Raw genomic sequence first — 12,764 nt, forward strand, 5'->3', positions numbered from 1 at the left:
GTGTACGTGGCTAGCACCTCACCTGCGGTGCCCGGCACCAGCAGCAGTTCACAGGCAGCCCCTCCTCCGTGCTCAGACCGCCCCGGATGCGAGGGCCCGGGGAGCCACCAGCTCTGCAGGAAGCGGGCACACGTTTGGGCCTCAGTGGAGGGCCACACCCTCATCCTCATCCTCTTCTTCGAGGCAGGGTTGTGGGTCTGCTATCAGAACCCACCTTCATGCGAACAAAACAGAAACCAAAACCCCGAACGTCAGATGCTTCTCTGATCTCCCGTATTTGAATCTTTGAGTCTTGGGCCTAGGAACATACATATTTTCAGACATCCCCTCCAAAAGCTGACTTGTTCAATAAATGGTGTGGGAATCTAGCACGCGACAAATTCAGCCTCTCAGGGGAGGAAGACATGACGGTGATTCTTTGTGTGTGTGTGTGTGTGTGTGTGAGAGGAAGATTAGCCCTGAGCTCACATCCATGCTAATCCTCCTCTTTTTGCTGAGGAAGACCGGCTCTGAGCTAACGTCTATTGCCAATCCTCCTCCTTTCTGCCCCCCAAAGCCCCAGTAGATAGTTGTATGTCATAGCTGCACATCCTTCTAGTTGCTGTATGTGGGATGTGGCCTCAGCATGGCTGGAGAAGCGGTGCGTTGGTGCGCGCCCGGGATCCGAACCCGGGCCGCCAGCAGCGGAGCGCGAGCACTTAACTGCTAAGCCACGGGGCCGGCCCGATGACGGTGATCTAAAGGCACATGGGACACAGGGCAAGATCAGCTGGGAAGCTCCCACAAGAGCCAGGGAGGGGGCCCCCTCCCTAGGCAGACAGAGCGGGATGGCCTGGAGAGAAACAGACAGGCCTCCTGCTTTGACCTGGAACTGGATGCTTTATCTGCTTTGGATGTTCTCCAAGAGCCGCTGCTGGGGACAGTGACAAGACACAAAGCTACCTGTCTTGTGTCATAGGTGCAGGAAGGCCCTGGAAGGAGGCCAGAAACCTGCTGCTCAGGGACAGAAGGTGTCTGGGGACAGGACTGGGACAGAAATCTCACTGTCTACACTATCGTGAATTTCGAATTCTGACCTTGGTGAAAATGCTATCGATTCAAGAAAGTAGAATTTGACTTTATTTAAAGACAGCCTCCCCTGTGAGTGAGGATTCAGAACAGCGGTGGGCACGGTCTGTGGGCCAAGCTGAGCCACTGCGACCGTTCTTTCCATGCCCACGGGACAGCGCCCACGGGACTGCTGACTGGCGCCGTCCAGGGAAAGGTGGACGGTCCTTTCGTGCCAACGTTCTGTCCCCTCTCTGCAGCCAGAGAGGTCTGGGGCATGTAGGACCAGGAAGGGAGGGACGGCCCCACCACGATCCCCTCCACTGTCTTAACGTTATACCCATCTCCTCCTTTGCCATCTCACGAGCCTTCTTTCCTCCTCAGCTCAGCAATTCCGCAGCATCCTTTCTAGCACCGAGGAATGACACTTGCTACTAGTCTAGAGGCCCCTTTCAGAAAAAAAGGAGGTCATTCGGAATCGAGAGACCTGAGTTCAGGTCCCAACCCAGCCAGGTAAAATGGGGACGACTTTTCCATGGCAGAGCTCGCCGTGAGGAGTAAGACGAGAGCGCTGCGGTGTTCCTCACATATCTGCGAGCGTCAGGGAGCGCACACTTTACACGGCAGAAACGCGCACACACACAGTTTCGAGTGTTTGGATTTAAACTGGCACCAAAATGAGTCACCTCTTTAGGGAAAAGCATGGCAATTTAACTCCCTATCAGAGATCCCCTAGAGCAACTGCCCGAGACAAAGAGACAACAGCCACGAACAGTTGGCGAGTCCAGCCCCATCTCAGCTCCAGGGTCAGGGAGAGAAGACAAAAGGCAGGCACCCCAGGCGCCCAGACCCTGCCCTTTAACCTCCCTGATGGAACGATATGAAAACAGAACAGCTCCGGCATCCCCAGAGCATGGAAACAGACAAGTCCTGCCAAGTGCATGTGTCACCACATGTGCATTTAGCTGGGTCACAGGCTGAGCATTTACAGGATCACAGGGGCCAACTTGCAGCCAAAAATATAAAACCCCAAGACTGAAGTTTACTGTGAAAGAAAACAAACAAACAAAATCCTTACAACCAGGATGACTACTGAAAGGCCCAGATTCTTCTAAATAATCCAGCTCAGGTGACAAACAATTTAAAGAATAAAACAAAACAAGTAGTAGAATTTTTTTTTTTTAATTTCCCAAACCTAGGAATGCAACAGGCCAGGCCCAGTTGACTTCCATACCATACCAGGAATGGGCTTGGCTATGGTTATGACATTTCCACATTATTTCCTTACAAAGGATGTTTTGCACAAGAAAAAAATGTTCCAATTAAAAATGTAGGATCCAGCATGAAAAAAAAGACCACCACACTCCACCATATCAGGAACTGGGAATAGAGGTTGGTTTGGTAGAAGAACTTGAGATTCTCACGAGAATAAAAGCCACTTGCTTTGGCCCCGCTGGAGCTCCATGGTACGGTGGCAAGAGCCCCAGGTAACAGGGCACTCGGCCCAGTCCAGGTTCACTCATCTGTAGATCTGTTTAGCCTCTCCCGCCCTGGCCCACGGGGCTGTTGGAATAATGCTCTGGCCTCCCAGGAGCGTCTGCAGAGCCCAAGCACGTGCCCAGAGGCTGTGCTCCACATACCTCTACCGGACCAGCCCCTGGTCTGAGTTTACGCACAAATACCACAGGAAGTTGAATTTTAATTTAAATATGGATCCCACCTGCCATCACTTAATGTATCTTAAAACATGGCTACAAAGTTCGAGGGTACACAGTAGGCTGCCTGGGTCCCAGGCCAGGCAACGTGACTCTCGCAAGAGATGCTGGGGTTTCAGAGCTAACCAAGGGCCCCGTGAGACAGCCTCCTTAAGCTCCTGGCATCTGCCAAACATGTGCACTGACTCCCAGAAGAGCTGCTTAGACCCTCGTGACACACTCAACTACGAAAAGAATTATTTCAACTACACAGAAGATACAGATGGAAAGGAAAGCCACTACTCTTCAGCATGCCACCAAAATATCACGTCAATCCTAAAAGACTCGGGAAAGCCCAGGGCCTGAGTGCCGGCAACAGAGCGCGCCATGTCGGGACGCTGAGACTAGGGAGAACCCCGATGAGCATGTGGTGGCACCTTACAAGAAGGTGAAGTGTTAGCACTCAGTGAATAGGGACAACCACCAGCTGGTGAGGCATGGTCTGGGGCCCCTTTGGTAGGGCTCGGCACCCCAAAGCCCCTAAGAACTCCATGGCTCGCTCCTTCTCGTCTGTGCTGTAGAACCTAGAAAAACCTTAACTAAACTGGAGTGCAGAAGGCTGTAGGGGAGCTCTCATGCCCCATGCACATCATCAATTACACCAAACAGGAAGAGACCGACTTGCATCTCCCACAGGAAGTAACACTACTCGACTACTGAAGGAAGATTTCTCTCCCCACCGGGAAACAGCCCAGCAAATCAGAAATGCTGTAGCTCAGCCAACAAGAAGCTGTTGCTGCCCTGAACTGTTACCTCCCCCTATGGACTTTCCTTTAGAACAGCCCCTCTCTATGCCCCCTTTTCTCTATAAAGCAGCTTCCCTCCTCTGTTCTCTGGATTTGTCTATGGTTTGCCATAGCGTGCACATCCCAAATTGCAATTCTTTTGGCTATTCCCAAATAAACTCGTTTTGAGGTTTTTCAAGTTAACAGTGCCATCTCAGAACCAAGACCACGTGGTACTTAACTCCTGACTACAGCCTATGCTTCATCTCCCCGAGAAAGACTCCAGAACTCTCAGTGTCTACTGACACTGATTCCTCGGCAGTGGACAGCCAGCAGGGAGGGGACAGGCCTCCCATCTCAATACTTTTTGAGGACCACAAGACAACTACTATGGGAATCAGGATCATTATTCCCCCAAGCGGCTCCCTGCACACTTACTTCCTCCTCTGAGCACCACCTTGCAGCAACCCTTCCCACGTCCGTCCCCCCTGCTGGGCGGCTGTGGGGTGGAGGGCGTCACGTCTTCCTTCTCTGTGTCCCAAGACACCAGCCCTTTGATGCCATAGGTCCTCCAATGCAGCTGACCTGAAAGACCAGATGGAGGGAGGCGCAGGACTCACAGTTCAGAGACCCACGCAGAGGGCTGGGGATTTAAGCTGAAACCACCCAAGATCTATAAGCTCCGTGGCGCATAGCCCAACCACCACAGCAAACAGAAAGAAGGGGCCTCTGTGTGAATGGACGGCTTTCAGGACCACAAACTGGGAAGGGCTATAACACACAGCAAAACCTACTACCTCCACTGCAGAAAAACAAGAGAGCTCACACCAAGTATGCTAAAATGGAAACATTTGCCCGACACTGCCCGAGATCTAAACATACCCCATATATTTCCCTCCCCAACAGGTCAACTCAGCTACTTGAGAGACTTTCAGGCCCTACTTCATTGGGGTGGGCTCCGATGGAGTCAGGTGTACCCAGGCCATGCTAGGGCCACGAGGAGGTTCTGTTAGGGTAAGGTGCTAGATAGTAACACCTGGTTTTTAAAGGCCTTTTCCCTGAGGAACTCAACAGTTTCTCCCGTGCGTTGTACAAGCGAGCAGGTCCGAGAGGACTCGCCACGCCTGGGGTGGGAGCAGCGCTGTCCTGGACCTCCTCAAGGAGGTGATAATCACGTTTCCAGGCTTTGACAAGAGCATGTGGGACTATCAGGTGTCTGAGGGCATCACCTGCCCCTTCATCAAGTCACCATTCACTCCTTCAGCAAGCTCAGAGCTCTCCCAGGTGCCCAGCTCCACGATGGCACAGGGTTCAAAGGTGAGTAAGTCCGAACCTGCCCCGGATGGATTCACAACCTAAGGTGGAGGGGGGCTGCAGGAACAAGTGACGGGAAGACAAGCTACAGGTGCTCCCAGGAGCGTCCTGGGAGCTGAGGGGACGTGCAAGAGCTGACCACTCGAGTCTGAGCACAACTGGGCGGCCTCAGCAGACATGGACTCTAAGCGGCTGGCTTCACCAGCCTGGCCTGCAGATGGGCCGTATTTCATCACATCTAAACTGCCACCCACTTTAGAAGTGACTGAGTATGACAGACATGGGAGTCATCCAGCACGACGGGGTCATCCAGCAGACAGAGCTGGACACTGAAGGGGCTCAGGACGGGCATGTACATGATGAGCGCAGGCCGGGTAGTAAGCCCTTCTGTATAAACTTCCAAACACTTCATACATAGAAGCTCTGTAGGCATTTTCAGAAAAAAGAGATGCTGGTATACACAGAGATAAATAAGGCTAGCAAGATGTAAAATGGTAGGTGGTAGGATTGGAACCAAGAACCAACATTTGGGTGGGAGGCCGCCCCCTCCCAACACCATGGTGGGGGGAAGGGAGGGGAATCTGTGCCACTTGAACAAATAATGCAAATGAGAGAAACCAGAAACAGACCTTGAATCATCATAAAGACAAGGGTTATAATTCACCACAAATGTTGGTCCATCGAGAAACCAAAGAGCTGCTAGACGGCCCCACCCCCACAGCCTTTGTCTAGACCCAGCTTCCCTGAGCCCCCCCTTCCCCCTTCCCACGGGCTGGCACAGGAGGTGGCCTCCGAACCCCGAGCATCTCCAAGCCAGGCTCAGCATCTGGAGCACACTGAAGGCACCTGAGGCCGACGGCTCAGAGGGTGCTGGGCCCTGAGGGCCAGACGGGAGCCCAGACCCTCATCTATCCCAAGCTGGGGTTTTACAAAGCAACAGCACAGCTTCCAGAGCACCTTGCAAGGAGCACCGGGGAGGCTATCGCGGAGGAAGGGCAGAGGGAACAAAGGGGCCCTGAGACCCAGCCTGAGGCCCAGCAGCCCAACCCCGATGTTCAGGACACCAAAGAGCCAGTAGGCATAGAGGGCCTTCCCAGGCAGAGGAGCTCGGTCTGTGAGCTAGCTGTCAATGGCCACTAAACCCCAGGACGGCCACAAAATGATGGGCGGCGAGCAGAAGGGACTTCTTTGCTATGAAGTGAAGCTACAGGCACTGCAGCTGCATCTGTGCCACACAGTGGGGTTCATGTTCAATCAGGCCAGTCACTTACATCTTAAGAGAAGACAACACACTGATTGGTATAAACACACTCGTAATAGGATGGTACCAGTTTAATAACTTTAGAAAACTGTCAAAGCTAAATGTCATGCACATTGTCAATTAGCTGGCTAGTCTTGGATTAAAAACAACTTTTCTGGTAACTTATGATGGCAGAGTTTGACCTTATTTACTTCTCACAGTTTCCAGTTTATTTGTTTCCTATGGGAAAGTCTTCTTTAGGGAATCGATCTTTCAAAAGAGAAAGGGCAAATCTGGTATTGTTTGATATTTCAAAACACAACCACTTTATAACGTAAGGTTTTATGCTGAGATATTTATCAACACAAATATGTTTCTTCTAAAGCACTTTCACACCCTCTTCTAACATGATAAATATTTAGGTAATGGGAAAAATACAAAATGTTCTAAACTATAAATGGGAAAACAGTGCAAACACTTTAACAAAGAGCATGTGTATTAGTTATCCACTGCTTAATGTCTAAGCAACTCCTACCCAAATCAGAGAAAATTCTGATCAGTGTGTTGCCCCTATGAGTGTAATTGAAGTCCAATTGAGACATATATTGGGCCTTTGTCGTCTGGACACAATGAAAGCCCATCCAGGAACAACTCTCATCGAGTGCCATCCCTTTAACCTATAAAATACCCTCCACCCACCAGTCCACTGAACATGGGCTGTGCAGTGTTTAGGGTCAACAAGGGTCACTTTTATCCCCTTCGGGTCAGTCTGCCACAGCCAACCATTTACTATAAATTTCCTATTTTCAGTCACCATTTCTGGAAGTTTATATAGGTCAGGAGTCCGGCCTCAACTGGGTGGTCTGGCTCAGGGCCTCTCAAGGCTCAGCAAGGGGAAGACCTGCTGCCAGGCTCACTGCTTAACTGATGAAGGATTCGGTTTCCCACAGGCTCCTCGACTCAGAGCCTCAGGCCCTCGCGGGCTGTTGGCTGGAGGCCTCCCTCAGTTTCGGGCCACAGGAGTCTCTCCAGGAATGCAGCTTGATTCACGAGAGTGTACAAGCCAAGAAGGCAAGAAAGCACCTTCTGACCAGACTGAAGTCACGATCTTTAGTAACCTAGTCACAGAAGCCACCTCCTCTCATTGTTGACATATTGTTAGTTAAAAGAAAATACTCACAGGAGGGCATCACACAAGGAGAAAGGGATCACTGGGGTATCTCAGAGGCTGCTGACCACGGCAGGGACCCCAGGGGTCACCAGGGCACCTCAGAGGCTGCTGACCATGGCAGAGACCCTGGGGCACCTCAGAGGCTGCTGACCACGGCAGGGACCTCGGGGGTCACCAGGGCGCCTCAGAGGCTGCTGACCACGGCAGAGACCCCGGGGCACCTCAGAGGCTGCTGACCACGGCAGGGACCCCGGGGGTCTCTGGGGCATCTTGGAGGCTGCTGACCACGGCAGGGAGCCGGGGTGTCGGGGACACCTGAGAGGCTGCTGACCACGGCAGAGACCCCGGGGGTCACCGGGGCACCTCAGAGGCTGCTGACCATGGCAGAGACCCCCGGGATCACTGGGGCACCTCAGAGGCTGACCACGGCAGGGACCCTGGGGTCTCTGGGGCACCTGAGAGGCTGACCACGGCAGGGACCCCAGGGGTCTCTGGGGCATCTTGGAGGCTGCTGACTACGGCAGGGACCCCAGGGGTCTCTGGGGCATCTCGGAGGCTGCTGACCACGGCAGGAACCCCAGGGTCTCTGGGGCACCTCGGAGGCTGCTGACCACGGCAGGGAACCCGGGGCACCTCAGAGGCTGCTGACCACGGCAGAGACCCCGGGGGTCACCGGGGCACCTCAGAGGCTGCTGACCATGGCAGAGACCCCCTGGGTCACTGGGGTACCTCAGAGGCTGACCACGGCAGGGACCCCGGGGTCTCTAGGGCACCTCAGAGGCTGCTGACCACGGCAGGGATCCCAGGGTCTCTGGGGCACCTAAGAGGCTGCTGACCACGGCATGGAACCCGGGGCACCTCAGAGGCTGCTGACCACGGCAGAGACCCCGGGGGTCACCGGGGTACCTGAGAGGCTGACCACAGCAGGGACCCGGGGGTATCTGGGGGCACCTGAGAGGCTGCCGACCACGGCAGGGACCCCAGGGTCTCTGGGGCACCTCAGAGGCTGCTGACCACAGCAGGGACCCCAGGGGCTCTGGGGCACCTCAGAGGCTGCTGACCACAGCAGGGACTCCAGGGTCTCTGGGGCACCTCAGAGGCTGCTGACCACGGCAGGGACTCCGGGGTCTCTGGGGCACCTCAGAGGCTGCTGACCACGGCAGGGACTCCGGGGTCTCTGGGGTCCCATTTATACTCCTCCCTGACCCCCCTGGGTAACAGCACTTTTATTTACTAGAAATAAAATAATTTCCAATAAATGATTTTATTAGGGAGGGGAAATCTAAAAAACAATGATCTAAGCTTGACCTTTAGAAACTAGAAAAAGATCAAATTAAAACCAAAGTAGGCAGAAGAAAAAAAATGAACATAAAATTAATGAAATAGGAAATGGATAAACAACAGAGAATGAAATAAAAAGCTGAGTCTTTGAAAAGATCAATAAAATTGGTAAGTCTTTAACCAGACTGATAAAGAAATAGAGAGATGATATAAATTACCAAGATCAGGAAAGTGGAAGCATCACTACAGACTTTACAGACATTAAAAGCTACTAAGACTAATAAGTGAGTTTAGCAAGATGGCAGAATACAAGGTTAACATATAAAAATACTTTTATATTTTCATATATAGTGATTTACAATCAGAAACTGAAGTTAAAACAGTACAATAGCATAATACCATTAAACACTTAGGGATAAACTTAACAAAATATGTGTGAGACCTACATACCGAAAATTACAAAACATTCCTAGGAGAAATTAAAGATCTAAATGTATGGAGACGATATACCATGTTCACGGATTGGAGGACTCAATACTAAGATGTCAATTCTCTCTAAATTAATCTATACATTCAATGCAATCACAATAAAAACCCAACAGGCTTTTTTTTTTTTTTTGGTAGAAATTGATAATTCTAAAATTTATATGGAAAGGTGAAGGACCTAAAAGAACCAAAACAAGTTTTAAAAGGTAAAATGAAGTCCAAGAACCTATATTTCCTAATTTCAAGATGCACTATAAAGCTACAGTAACTAAGCCATTGTGGTACTGAGGACAGATGAATACATCACTGGAAAGGAATACTCTAGAAACAGACTCACATATATGTGGTCAGTTAACTGTCAACAAAGATGCCATGGAATTCAATGAGAAAGGACAGTCTTTACAAATGGTGCTGGAACAACTGGATTTCCATGTCAACGCGAAGGAGGACCCTTCAACTCTTACTGCACATAAAAATTTATTCTAAATTTGAGAGTTCAAACTATAAAACACCTAGAAGAAAACAAGAGAAAATCATTATGACCCTGGGTCAGGCAAAGATATCTTAGCTAAAGCAAAAAAGAATAAAAGAAAAAAACTGAGGTACCAAATTTCACCTAAATTAAAAACTTTTGCTTTTAAGATACCATTAAGATAATAAAAGGGAAACCACAGACTCAGTGGATACATGCAAACATGTATCTGATAAAGGACTTTTATCAAGAATGTATAAATAACACTTGCAACGCAATAATAACTTGCATAGCAAAAGTTCTGAACCCACACATCACCTAAGAAAATATACTAATGCCCAATAAGCACATGAAAAGATGCTTAACATCAGTATTCATTGGGGAAATGTAAACGTTGTCAAGGATACAGGAGAAACAGTTGCTGGAGGGAACGGTCTGTTTTCATATGTAAGGAAACCTGTACTTACCGTGTGACCAGCAATCCCACTCCTAGGCATCTACTCAGGAGAAATGAGACACATGTCCACACAAAGACTTGCAGGTGAATGCTCAGAGCAGCTTTATTTATAACAGCCCCCAAACGGAAACCACCAGATGTCCATCAGTGGATGAGTGGAGAGAGAAGAGGGATGTGTCCATTCAGAGGACCACAAGTCATCATTAAAAAGGAACGAAGTACTGATTCATGCAGTAAGATGGATGAATCAACCACAAAAGAAACGTTAAGTCAGCGAGAACAGACCACATATGTGTGATTCCATTTATACGGAATTCCAGAAATGGCAAGACTATGACAGAGGCAGGCTGATGTGAGGGGCCACTAGGAAGCCTTTCCAGTGATGAAAATATTCCTGGCCTTGGGGGCTGGCCCCATGGCCTAGTGGTTAAGTTCGGCACACTCCACTTTGGCAACTGGGGTTCGGTTCCCAGGCGCAGACCTACATACACCACTTGTTGGCAGCCATGCTTGGGTGGCGGCGACGCACGTACAAAATAGAGGAAGACTGGCACAGATGTTAGCTCAGGGCCAATCTTCCTCAGCAGAAAAAAAAAAAAAAATATATATATATATATATTCCTGGCCTTAATCGTGGCGGCTGCTGGACTACTACAGACATCTATCAAGCAGCTCAAACTGTCCTCTTAGAGTGGGAGAATGTTACTGTTTCAACACCGGCTTCGATAATTATTAATACACAAAATCCAATAATAAACACTGTACATCGGGGTATGGTAGACATTTTTTTTTTTTTTGGTGAGGAAGATTAGCCCTGAGCTCACATCTATTGCCGATCTTCCTGTTTTTGCTGAGGAAGACTGTTGCTGGGCTAACATCTGTGCCCACCTTCCTCTATTTTGTGTGTGGGATGCCGCCACAGCATGGCTTGATGAGTGGTGCATAGGTCTGCGCCTGGGATCCGAATCTGCGAACCCCAGGACACCGAAGTGGAAGCGTGTGAACCTAACCACTAAGCCACTGGGCCAGCCCCTCTAGACACTTAAGAAACTCTGACTTAAATCAGAGAAAATTCTCATCACTATGTTGCCCCTCTAAGTGTAATTAAAGTGCAACCTTGAGACATATGTCGGGCCTTTGTCGTCTGGACTCAATGAAAGCCCATCTAGAAACAACTCTCCTTGAGTGCCGTCCTCTTTAACCTATAAAACACCCTCCACCCACCAGTCCGGCTCTCAGGCTGAACACAGGCTGTGCAGTGTTTAGGGTCAATAAGAGTCACTTTTATCCCCTTTAGGTCAGCCTGCCATAGTCACCTATTTACTACAAATCTCCCATTTTCAGTCATCATTTCTGGAAGTTTATATGGAACAAAGTACCTATGACTTTCAAAAACTACCTTTAATATACAGCATATGTATTATATTATAGTAAAATATGTAATATATATGATCCCAAATTATCTAAAATCAATACAAGTCTCATGTAACACATTAAATACTCAAAAGTAAACAATGAAACGTGCTAAGCTGTATGGAAATTGAGACTCACAACCTTACAGTGTGAAAACTCCAAGGAGCTATGTTAGTGCTGAGGTTTTAAGCCATGATACACACAACCGATCACAAAGAAAATTCGGGAACAAGAGCTCCCAAATCTCTATTTATGGTATCAATTTATTTCTCAGTAACCAGAGATTCTGCATTTTGTATTTGTCACCGTCACCATAAAAGGTGATCCAGAAACAGAACAATGGGACCCTATTCTAACCACCTTGGCTTAGTTACAACTGCTTTTGTAATGACCTCACTACAGGGCCAAACCCAAGTCCTTAGACATCGAAGGGACAAAATAAACCTACGTAAAGTTAACTTCCACTGGACTTCTCCATCCCTGGGGTCTGGCCCAGTTTCTGGAACATACCAAGCCTTTCTCTCCTGGGGTGCCCTCTCTCTACTCTCCATACTGCACCCCTGAGCCACCTGCTATGTGAGGCCTTCCCAACCAGCCTGGATGAGGCGGATGTAACTCCCTCCAAGGGTGTGCGTCCCCCCCCCCCCCGCCCGTTCCTCTCCCTCACAGCACTGTGAAAGTGGCCCAGCCCCTCCACCGTCAGAAGCCAGCCACACGAGGACAGACGTGGCGTCCTGTCCGCCTGAAGTGCCCTGGCGTACAGTGGGCACCCCGGAACGTGAGCAGAACTGCAGAGATGACAAATACAGAGATGAAGAACAGAAGAGGGACCTACGTCACTCACACTCCACAATCTCCAACTCTCCAGAAAAGGTTCTTAACCCTGCCTGGGGCCTCGTGAAGCCTTCTCGGGACAACATTTTTAAAGATGGAAAATAAAACACACAGGATTACACAGGGAAAAACATGTTGAAATACAACCGCCTAAATCTTGACAGAGCAATACGCACGCTCCTTCATTAGCGTGTTAGGTGACAAGATGCAGGCGTGGGTGCGGGAACTACGGGACGTGAAACGGCCACGAGCATAAGCGGTATTTCCAGACACCTGCCACCGCCGCCGTGAGAGGAGGTCTGTGCTCCCCAACCACTGTGCCCGCTTCTAACTGCAGGAAGCGCCACAATTTCCAGATCCACGCACTTAACTGACTGATGCAGACAGTGGGGCCTAGTTAGCGCCCACTAAATAAGAAACACTTTATTATGTTTGAAGAAACATTCCTAGAACCAAAGCAAGTAGATTTTTAAAATATTTTACTATGCACACGTAGAATTCTAGAATGAAACTGATGCTTTTACATAGCTTGGCCCTTTACGCAGATCTCTCATAAGCTGGAAAATTACA

At 49.5% G+C, this 12,764-nt stretch overlaps 1 protein-coding gene across 6 annotated transcripts in view; it reads right to left on the reverse strand.

Moving 5' to 3' along the window:
- The window catches only part of SLC45A4 (solute carrier family 45 member 4), a 93,073-nt gene that overhangs the window by 33,063 nt on the left and 47,246 nt on the right, over positions 1-12,764 (reverse strand). The gene's annotated exons all lie outside the window — the stretch shown is intronic.

This window comes from Diceros bicornis, chromosome 21 (genome assembly GCF_020826845.1).
Source record: "Diceros bicornis minor isolate mBicDic1 chromosome 21, mDicBic1.mat.cur, whole genome shotgun sequence".
Lineage (NCBI taxonomy): Eukaryota > Metazoa > Chordata > Mammalia > Perissodactyla > Rhinocerotidae > Diceros > Diceros bicornis.